An 11,171-nucleotide genomic window follows, 5' to 3' on the forward strand; every position below is an offset into this window, starting at 1 on the left:
TTCGCTTATTCCTCAAATGTAGCCTATTTATCTGCCCCTCTTGAAAGAGATTACATCAGTAAAATGAATAATAGATTTAAAACGTCATGAGAAAATAAAGACTTAAATATCCTCAGACAATAAATCTAGAAATCCATAGCTGTAGGCAATTTCACTGTGATAAGGGAGCCGCTGTCTCCAAAGCGCTTGTTACCATTCGCGCCACGTCAACGGTGACGGTCTTAAGTATATCCTCCTTTCGTAGCTATTACAGAGGGCTACTTGTGTTTTAAACATGTGACTGGGTGAGAACGGGGGTAAAAGGGAGAGAGGAGAGCTAAAAAAGCCCGTGTCTGCTGTTTCACCTATTGAAATTTGGCTCTCCCACTCTCTCAGACGGCGCTGCGGAGTAGGCGGGTCAAGCAGAGCCCGGTGCTGGCGTGGACTTTATAAAATAATATTTAACCACTGGCCAGAGATACTTAAACATCCGGTGAAGCAATACCCAACTGCATTCCTCCGTAGTTGCCTTCCTGCCAGTCGCCCACTGGTGTTTCTAACCCGAGGCGCGCACGCATTCCCCCACCAGGCGGAATTGCGCCCGCTCTCCGTCGATACTTTAATTTAGTAATTATCCCCGGACAGGTCAAAACTCTGCTTCCAGGAAGGTTAAGGTATTCCCGGATAATCGTAGCCCTTTATGAAAAGCTTTTTTCTACCTAACTTCCCCAGTGGGCCGGAGCGATAGGAAGCATTGCTAAGGCGCAGCGCAGCCCGACTTGTCGAATCGTTTTCCTTCTATTACTCATCGGATGTTGTGGAGTTTTGTGGGTCTCGTCCAATTCACAACTCATTCACACCGATGAACGTTTTGGTAGTTCTATGGACATATTCGCTGATTCAGCAAGATAATGGGAGACGCTGAGTTGAACTTTGTCTGCTGTTCTGAATCGCGGTGAGTTGAGATATCCATCTTTTATAAGACCTATTGTTAGTAAGCCTGGAAAGAGCTTAGTTTTTTGTTACGTAATGGTTTGCATTTTCCTAAAATTGCATGAACACTGTCACGCAATGTAGGGACAGATTGGTTAGACCTATAACTGAATGCCAGAGGTAGCCAAACCTTGAAAATAGCATGATGTTCTCTCTCTTACACACACACACACACACACACAGTGCCACCTCTGCCTATAGCCAGACTACGTGCTGCACTTGGGCCCCGGTGGCGATAGTTGGCCACCCGCTAAAACATTCATAAAAATAAATTTACCGTTGAGAGATTACATAGCAGAATACACAACGTGCCATTTCAAAAGTTTTTATCTTATGTCAGTCACTGACATAACGAGGTGGCTAGAGCTGGTTCTACGCACACACGCGGACATACACAACATTGGTATGCACCTTTACATACATGCACACAGATTCCCCCCCTTCTCTTTTTCACTCCCTCCTTCCTTCCTCATTTTCCAATTGCCACCCTGGCACCAAGTCTATATCCCTGAGGGTGTATTGGCTTGCCTGCAGAGCAGAGCAAAGCAGAGCTGGGGATCAGATCTCTAACACTGATGTGGTGTGAGCAAGTCTGCCTAGTGCTAGCCAGTCAGTCAGGCAGAACCAGCAGCTTCCAGCCATCCACAAACAATTTTACCTCAGATTTCATAATTATACACTTCACCCTCAAGCCTTTCAAAACCTTCCTTGATTCCCATGGCTTTGAAAGCAGGGAAAGAATGTCATGAAAGCCAAGCACCCTCAATCCACAAACACCACTGTAAATGTTGCTCCTAAATCAAAATAGAATAACTTGGCATTGATAAATTGAATGAACCCAGTACAGCACAATGACATAACGTTATACATTTGTGCTGCTCTTGAAAGGGGGATATTGCGGTCATTGTGGATTTAGAGTATTTCGATTTATTGAAATGGTTTATATAGTCAATTTGATCCCTTTCAGATAATTATACTAAATACTGCATACCAAATACTTTATACTATTGCGTATCAGCTTGCGCTAATCCTGACTTGACATGAATCAATGTTTGGTAAATATGCCAAAATAATAGACATTCACTCATCTGCCAGTTGTCAAACAGACAATGGTCGGCGAATCTTGTTTCAAAGAAACTCAATGTTGTATCTATGCCTGTGGAGAGACTATGAAAATGATGTGTGAACTTGGTTAATGCATGAGTCATATCTGAAGATATTGTAGAGATAGATCTATATGATGGAGATGTATTGATGTCTCTGGTTAAGGCTCCATTGGGTGAACTTATGTCAGCTTTGGTTTATCAATACAATTGGAGGGAGTCAGTACTGTCATAGTCTATGAGTCTCTCACGTTAGCTGTTAGCTCAGAGAGCCCCAGAGTCAAAACATGGGAAGATGTTTAGCACTGAGTGCTAAAGCCTCTATGTACAGTATGTGACCTGCAAGGGAATGGACCACGTTAATGTGTTTGTGTGCGAGTGCGTATGAATATGTGTTCATATAACTTCTCCATAAAATTGGTGCAGGCCCAGCTTCCTAAAGGGTTCAATTTCTTGTTACTTTGTGGAGGCCTTGGGGTAATTTATCTCCAGAGACTGTATAAAGAGTGTGTCCATTGCCACGTCCAGACTTAAGAGCTGAATGCTGCATTCATGTCCTGTGGTGTATAGTGAGAGAGCTTGGTGGCCCAGCTGTACCCCGTCAACATTATATACAGTGCCTTGCAAAAGTATTCATCCCCCTTGGCGTTTTTCCTATTTTGTTGCATTACAACCTGTAATTTAAATGTATTTTTGGGAGGTATTTCATGTAATGGACATACACAAAATAGTCCAAATTGGTGAAGTAAAATAACATGTTTGGAAAAAAAAAAAATACGGAAAAGTGGTGCGTGCATATGGTGTAACCACGCCAGCCCAGGACCTCAATATCTGGCTTCTTCACCTGGGGGATCGTCTGAGGCAGGGTGCTGAGGAGTATTTCTGTCTGTAATAAAGCCCTTTTGTGCGGAAAAGCTCATTCTGATTGGCTGGGCCTGACTCCCTAGTGGGTGGGCCTGGCTCCCAAGTGGTTGAGCCTATAACCTCCCAGGCCCACCTATGGCTGCACCCCTGCATAGCCATGTGAAATCCATAGATCAGGGCCTACTGAATTTAATTAAATTGGCTAATTTCCTTATGAACTGTAACTAAGTAAAATCTTTTAAATTGTTGCATGTTCATGTTGGATATATGTTTTTGTTCAGTATAGCATTTGCAAAATCAACAGCTATTGTTTCAATTCAACCTCTGGTTCATCTCAAATGTAATGATATTTAGTGATGTTGATTTGTGTTTGGCTGTCAACATAACCAAATATCAACATTTGAAGGAGATGTTGCCTGTAATCCATGGCTTCTGGTTGGGATATACAGTTGAAGTCGGAAGTTTACATACACCTTAGCTAAATTCATTTAAACTCAGTTTTTCTTAATTCTTAACATTTAATCCTAGTAAAAATTGTTATGAAATACAAAAACCTTAAATGCTATAACTTCAATTTCTCAAACATATGACTATTTTACACCATTTTAAAGACAAGACTCTCCTTAATCTAACCACATTGTCCGATTTCAAAAAGGCTTTACAGCGAAAGCAAAACATTAGATTATGTTAGGAGAGTACCCAGCCAGAAATAATCACACACCCATTTTTCAAGTTAGCATATATGTCACAAAAACCAAAACCACAGCTAAATGCAGCACTAACCTTTGATGATCTTCATCAGATGACACTCCTAGGACATTATGTTATACAATACATGCATTTTTGTTCAATCAAGTTCATATTTATATCAAAAAACAGCTTTTTACATTAGCATGTGACGTTCAGAACTAGCATACACACCGAAAACTTCCGGTGAATTTACTAAATTACTCTTGATAATCGTTTACAAAATACATAACAATTATTTAAAGAATTATAGATACAGAACTCATTTATGCAATCGTGGTGTCACATTTTAAAATAGCTTTTCGGCAAAAGCACATTTTGCAATATTCTGAGTAGATAGCTCGGCCATCAAGGCTAGCTAAACAGACACTCGCCAACATCGAGGCTCAGTAAACTCAGAATTACTAGTAGAAAAATTGGATTAACTTTGCTGTTCTTCGTCAGAATGCACTCCCAGAACTTCTACTTCAACCACAAATGTTGTTTTGGTTCAAAATAATCCATAGTTATGTTCAAATATCCTCCGTTTTGTTCGTGCGTTCAGGTCCCTATCCGAAGGGTGACGCGCGGACGCATGTCGTGACAAAAAAAATCAAAATATTCCATTACCGATGTCAAACTCTGTTTAAAATCAATTTTTATGCTATTTTTTTCGTAAAATAGCGATAATATTCCAACCGGGCGACGTTGTTTTCGTTCATAGGCTGAAAGAAAAACATGGCCACTTCTCGGGGCCGCGCATCTCCTGTCTCTGAGCCACCAGCCTGACCACTCACAAACAGCGCTCCTGTACCTAGCCCAGAGACAGCAGAGATCTCATTCCACTTTCTGGCGCCTTCAGAGAGCCTATGGGAGCCTTAGAAATTGTCACGTTACAGCAGAGATCCTGTGTTTTCGACAGAGATGCCACAGAAGCACAAGAAATGGTCAGAGAGGGCACTTCCTGTATGGAATCTTCTCAGGTTTTGGCCTGCCATATGAGTTCTGTTATACTCACAGACACCATTCAAACAGTTTTATAAACTTTAGAGTGTTTTCTATCCAAATCTACCAATTATATGCATATTCTCGTTTCTGGAAAAGAGTAGTAACCAGTTTAAATCGGGTACGTTTTCTATCCGGCTGTGAAAATACTGCCCCCTACCCTAGAGAGGATAAGGTTTTGAGGCTGACGTTTGGCAACTAAAACTTCAGCTCCCTCCACAGATTTTCTATGGGATTAAGGTCTGGAGACTGGCTAGGCCACTCCAGGACCTTAATGTGCTTCTTCTTGAGCCACTCCTTTGTTGCCTTGGCTGTGTGTTTGGGTCATTGTCATGCTGGAATGCCCATCCACGACCCATTTTCAATGCCCTGGCTGAGGGATGGAGGTTCTCACCCAAGATTTGACAGTACATGGCCCCGTCAAATGATGCGGTGAAGTTGTCCTGTCCCCTTAGCAGAAAAACACCCCCAAAGCATAATGTTTCCACCTTCATGTTTGACGGTGGAGATGGTGTTGTTGGGGTCATAGGCAGCGTTCCTCCTCCTCCAAATACGGCGAGTTGAGTTGAGTTGATGCCAAAGAGCTCCATTTTGGTCTCATCTGACCACAACACTTTCACCAGTTGTCCTCTGAATCATTCAGATGTTCATTGGCAAACTTCAGACGGGCATTTATATGTATTCTTGAGCAGGGGGACCTTGCGGGCGCTGCAGGATTTAAGTCCTTCACGGAGTAGTGTGTTACCAATTGTTTTCTTGGTGACTATGGTCCCAGCTGCCTTGAGATCATTGACAAGATCCTCCTGTGTAGTTCTGGGCTGATTCCTCACTGTTCTCATGATCATTGCAACTCCACGAGGTGAGATCTTGCATGGAACCCCAGGCCGAGGGATATTGACAGTTCTTTTGTGTTTCTTCCATTTGCGAATAATCGCACCAAATGTTGTCACCTTCTCACCAAGCTGCTTGGCGATGGTCTTGTAGCCCATTCCAGCCTTGTGTAGGTCTACAATCTAGTCCCTGATATCCTTGAACAGCTCTTTGGTCTTGGCCATGGTGGACAGTTTGGAATCTGATTGATTGCTTCTGTGGACAGGTGTCTTTTTTACAGGTAACAAGCTGCGGTTAGGAGCACTCCCTTTACGAGTGTGCTCCTAATCTCAGCTCGTGACCTGTATAAAAGACACCTGGGAGCCAGAAATCTTTCTGATTGAGAGGGGGTCAAATACTTATTTCCCTCACTAAAATTCAAATAAATGTATAACATTTTTGACGTGTTTTTCTGGATATTTTTGTTGTTATTCTGTCTCTCACTGTTCGAATAAACCTACCATTAAAATTATAGACTGATCCTTTCTTTATCAGTGGGCAAACGTACAAAATCAGCAGGGGATCAAATACTTTTTCCCCCCACTGTAGATAAGCGAGACTAAATACCCCACGAATGACCCAACTTAAAACAGGTGCAACAAAAGACAGACTAGACCAAACGAAAAGGGAAAAAGGGATCGGTGGCAGCTAGTAGACCGACGACGACCGCCAAGCGCCGCCCGAACGGGGAAAGGAGCCACCTTCGGTAGAAGTTGTGACAGTACCCCCCCTGACACCGACCAAGAGGACGACCCGGAGGGCGAGGGGCAGGGTGATCCGGATGGAGGCTGTGGAACTCACACAGCAGTGATGGGTTCAAGATGTCCAGCACCTCTCCTCCGGACCGTACCCCTCCAAGTCCACGAGGTACTGCAGGCTCCCCACCCGACGCCTAGAGTCCAAGATGGAACGGACTCTGTACGCCGGGGCCCCCTCGATGTCCAGGGGGGCCGGAGGGATCTCTAGCACCTCAACGTCCTGCAGTGGACCAGCTACCACCGGCCTGGGGAGAGACACATGAAACGAGGGGTTAATACGGTAGTAAGAGGGAAGCTGTAACCTATAACACACCTCGTTTATTCTCCTCAGGACTTGAAATGGCCCCATAAACCACGGCCCCAGCTTCTGGCAGGGCAGGCGTAGGGGCAGGTTTCGGGTCGAGAGCCAGACCCGGTTCCCTGGCGCGAACACGGGAGCCTCACTGTGGTGGCGGTCAGCCCTCTCCTTCTGGCGACCACCGGCCCGTTTCAGGGATTCCTGGACGGCTCTCCAGGTCTCCTTTGAGCGCTGCACCAATTCCTTCACTGCAGGAGCCTCGGTCTGGCTCTGATGCCATGGTGCCAGGACCGGCTGGTAACCCAACACGCACTGAAATGGCGACAGGTTCGTAGAGGAGTGGCGTAGAGAATTGTGAGCCATCTCGGCCCATGGCACGAACCTCGCCCACTCTCCGGGCCGGTCCTGGCAATAGGACCGCAGAAACCTGCCCATATCCTGATTAATTCTCTCCACCTGCACATTACTCTCGGGGGGGAAAACCCGAGGTCAAGCTGATCAAAACCCCCAGACGCTCGCTCCATAAATGCCCTCCACACCCGGGACGTGAACTGGGGACCCCGATCAGAGACTATGTCCTCAGGCACCCCGTAGTGCCGGAAGATGTGAGTAAACAGGGCCTCCGCGGTCTGTAGGGCCGTAGGAAGACCGGGCAAAGGGAGGAAACGGCAGGACTTAGAAAACCGATCCACAATGACCAGGATCGTGGTGTTCCCCTGAGACGGAGGGAGATCGGTGAGGAAGTCCACCGACAGGTGGGACCAAGGCCGCTGTGGAACGTGGAGGGGCTGTAACTTCCCTCTAGGCAGGTGTCTAGGAGCCTTACACTGGGCGCACACCGAACAGGAGGAGGCATAAACCCTAACGTCCTTCACCAATGTGGGCCACCAGTAGCTCCCCCTAAGACCCCGCACCGTCCGCTCAATACCCGGATGACCAGAGGGTAATGTGTGCACCCACCTGATCAATCGATCGCGAACACCAAGCGGGACGTACCTCCGACCCGCAGGACACTGTGGTGGAGTAGGTTCTGACCGTGACGCCCGCTCGATGTCCGCGTCCACCTCCCAGACTACTGATGCCACCAGACAATAGGCCGGAAGTATGGGAGTGGGATCAATGGACCGCTCCTCGGCATCATAGAGACGAGACAGTGCGTCGGCCTTGGCGTTACAGGAACCTGGTATATAGGAGATAGTGAAACGAAATCTGGTGAAAAACATCGCCCACCAGGCCTGACGAGGATTCAGTCTCCTCGCCGCCCGGATGTACTCCAGATTACGGTGGTCAGTCCAGATGAGAAAAGGGTGTTGCGCCCCCTCAAGCCAATGTCTCCACATCTTCAGGGCCCTTACCACAGCCAGCAACTCCCTGTCCCCCACATCATAGTTTCGCTCCGCCAAACAGAGCTTCCTTGAAAAGAAAGAGCAGGGGCGAAGCTTCAGGGGCGTGCCCGAGCGCTGTGATAGCACGGCTCCAACACCAGCCTCGGACGCGTCCACCTCCACTATGACTGGCAAAGAGGGGTCCGGATGTGCCAAACAGTCTTCAGACGACCAAAAGCTCTGTCCGCCTACCACCGCAAACGCACGACCCCCCCCCCCTTTCAACAGTGAGGTAATGGGAGCTGCCACCTGCCGAAAACCCCGGATAAACCTCCGGTAGTAATTGGGAAACCCTAAAAACCGCTGCACCTCCTTTACCGTGGTCGGAGTCGGCCAATTACGCACGGACGAAATGCGGTCACACTCCATCACCACCCCAGATGTGGAAATGCGATACCCCAGAAAAGAGACGGCTTGTTTGGAGAACACACATTTCTCGGCCTTGACTTACATGTCATGCTCCAACAGTCGCCCAAGCACCTTACCTACCAGAGACACATGCGCGGCGGGTGTAGCGGAGTAGATCAGAATGTCATCGATGTACACCACCACACCCTGCCCGTGCAGGTCTCTGAGAATCTCATCTACAAAGGATTGGAAAACGGCTGGAGCATTCTTCAACCATACGGCATGTCGAGATACTCATAATGTCCAGATGTGGTACTAAACGCGGTCTTCCACTCATCTCCATCTCGGATACACACCAAGTTATATGCACTCCTGAGATCCAGTTTTGTGAAGAAGCGTGCTCCGTGAAATGACTCCACCGCCGTGGCGATGAGAGGTAGCGGGTAACTGAATCCCACTGTGATGGAATTTAGACCTCTATAGTCAATGCACGGACGCAAACCTCTATCCTTTTTCTTCACAAAAAAGAAACTCGAGGAGACGGGTGACGTGGATGGCCGAATGTATCCCTGCCTCAGCGATTCAGCGACATATTTCTCCATAGCCACCGTCTTCTCCTGTGACAGGGGATACACGTGACTCCTGGGAAGTGCAGCATTAAAACCTGTTGGTGCTAGGGGGCAGTATTGACACGGCTGGATAAAAAACATACCCGATTTAATCTGGTTACCACTCCTACCCAGTAACTAGAATATGCATATACTTATTACATATGGATAGAAAACACCCTAAAGTTTCTAAAACTGTTTGAATGGTGTCTGTGAGTATAACAGAACTCAAATGGCAGGTCAAAACCTGAGAGATTCCTTTACAGGAAGTGGCCTGTCTGACCATTTCTTGAACTTCTTTTCCATCTCTATCTTTTACTAAGGATCTCTGCTCTAACGTGACACTTCCCACGTCTTCCATAGGCTCTCAGAGCCCGGGAAAAAACAGAATGTCGTCATTCCAGCCCCAGGCTGAAACACATTATCGCCTTTCTCAAGTGGCCGATCAAGGGACTCTGGGCTTATGCGCATGACCCGACCGCCCCCGCCTTTGTGATTTTTTTCCTCTGTTTGCCGAAAAGGAGATTCCCTGTCGGAATATTATCGCTTTTCTACGAGAAAAATGGCGTAAAAATTGATTTTAAACAGCGGTTGACATGCTTCGAAGTACGGTAATGGAATATTTAGAATTTTATTGTCACGAATTGCGCCATGCGCGCGACACTTCTTTACTATTTCGGATAGTGTCTGGAACACACGAACAAAACGCCGCTATTCGGATATAACGATGGATTATTTTGGACCAAACCAACATTTGTTATTGAAGTAGCAGTCCTGGGAGTGCATTCTGACGAAGACAACAAAAGGTAATCAAACTTTTATAATAGTAAATATGATTATGGTGAGTGCTAAACTTGCCGGGTGTCTAAATAGCGAGCCCGTGATGCCTGGGCTATGTACTTAGAATATTGCAAAATGTGCTTTCACCAAAAAGCTATTTTAAAATCGGACATATCGAGTGCATAGAGGAGGTCTGTATCTATAATTCTTAAAATAATTGTTATGCTTTTTGTGAACGTTTATCGTGAGTAATTTAGTAAAATGTTAGCGAATTCCCCGGAAGTTTGCGGGGGGTATGGTAGTTCTGAACGTCACATGCTAATGTAAAAAGCTGGTTTTTGATATAAATATGAACTTGATTGAACAAAACATGCATGTATTGTATAACATAATGTCCTAGGGTTGTCATCTGATGAAGATCATCAAAGGTGAGTGCTGCATTTAGCTGTCTTCTGGGTTTTGGTGACATTATATGCTGGCTTGAAAAATGGGTGTCTGATTATTTCTGGCTTGGTACTCTGCTGACATAATCTAATGTTTTGTTTTCGTTGTAAAGCCTTTTTGAAATCGGACAGTGTGGTTAGATTAACGAGAGTCTTGTCTTTAAATAGCTGTAAAATAGTCATATGTTTGAGAAATTGAAGTAATAGGATTTTTAAGGTTTTGAAAATCGTGCCACAGGCTTAAAGTGGCTGTTGAGTAGGTGGGACGCAAGCGTCCCACCTAGCCCATAGAGGTTAACCTTTTTAGGCTACCCCCCCACTTCTCTCAATTTCCGTCTGAAGACATACCCAAACATACATTTTCTGGTTTTTGTTATTGTTGCATCATCGTTCAACTGAACAGGAACAGCCAAACATTCAGTTAGGATGCTGGCGATAATTTCTATGCAGAACACAAGAGGTCAGCAGTATCTGAGAAAAGTTTCAGACACATATCTTCGGGAATGAGCGAGCTACATGACATTGAGCATGAAGTCACCCAGGTGTCCCACAGAAATGTACCCAAATGTACCCAAGTGGCCAAATTGGTACAGTGATACATTTTGATGTAAAAAACTATATACAAAATACAAAATTTATATTCTAACACACCCCTCAAAAAAAGTAAAATTTTAAAAAATAAATATTTAATTAAAAAAATAAATGTAAATAACAAGGGTAACTATTTACAGACATTCAATGTACAATATTGTGAGGACCCTCAGTCCTCTACACAATTGTTCTGCTGGTGCCATGGCCCATAGCAGTCTCTTTCTGCTGTAAAGCATAGAGTTACTGAGCAGGTGGTACATGTGATGGGGCATTTCCTGTGACAAAGGGCACAGCGTCACCTCCCCACTGTGCCCTTTTTGCCCTGAGGCACATTCATGTCTGCAGAGATGAATTTGGGCAGGTGAACACCACTGGTTGAAGGAGCAGAAGAGGTAGAGGGGACAGAGGTAGAGGGGACAG

At 45.6% G+C, this 11,171-nt stretch overlaps 1 protein-coding gene across 1 annotated transcript in view; it reads left to right on the forward strand.

The window, feature by feature from the left end:
* Positions 1-325: 325 nt before the first annotated feature.
* Positions 326-11,171, forward strand: part of LOC106584146 (BMP/retinoic acid-inducible neural-specific protein 3) — an 83,246-nt gene continuing 72,400 nt past the window's right edge. The window contains exon 1 of the mRNA XM_014169065.2: positions 326-934. The gene's annotated coding sequence lies outside the window, so the exon portion shown is untranslated. The remainder of the gene's footprint in view (positions 935-11,171) is intronic.

This window comes from Salmo salar, chromosome ssa23 (assembly GCF_905237065.1).
Source record: "Salmo salar chromosome ssa23, Ssal_v3.1, whole genome shotgun sequence".
NCBI lineage: Eukaryota > Metazoa > Chordata > Actinopteri > Salmoniformes > Salmonidae > Salmo > Salmo salar.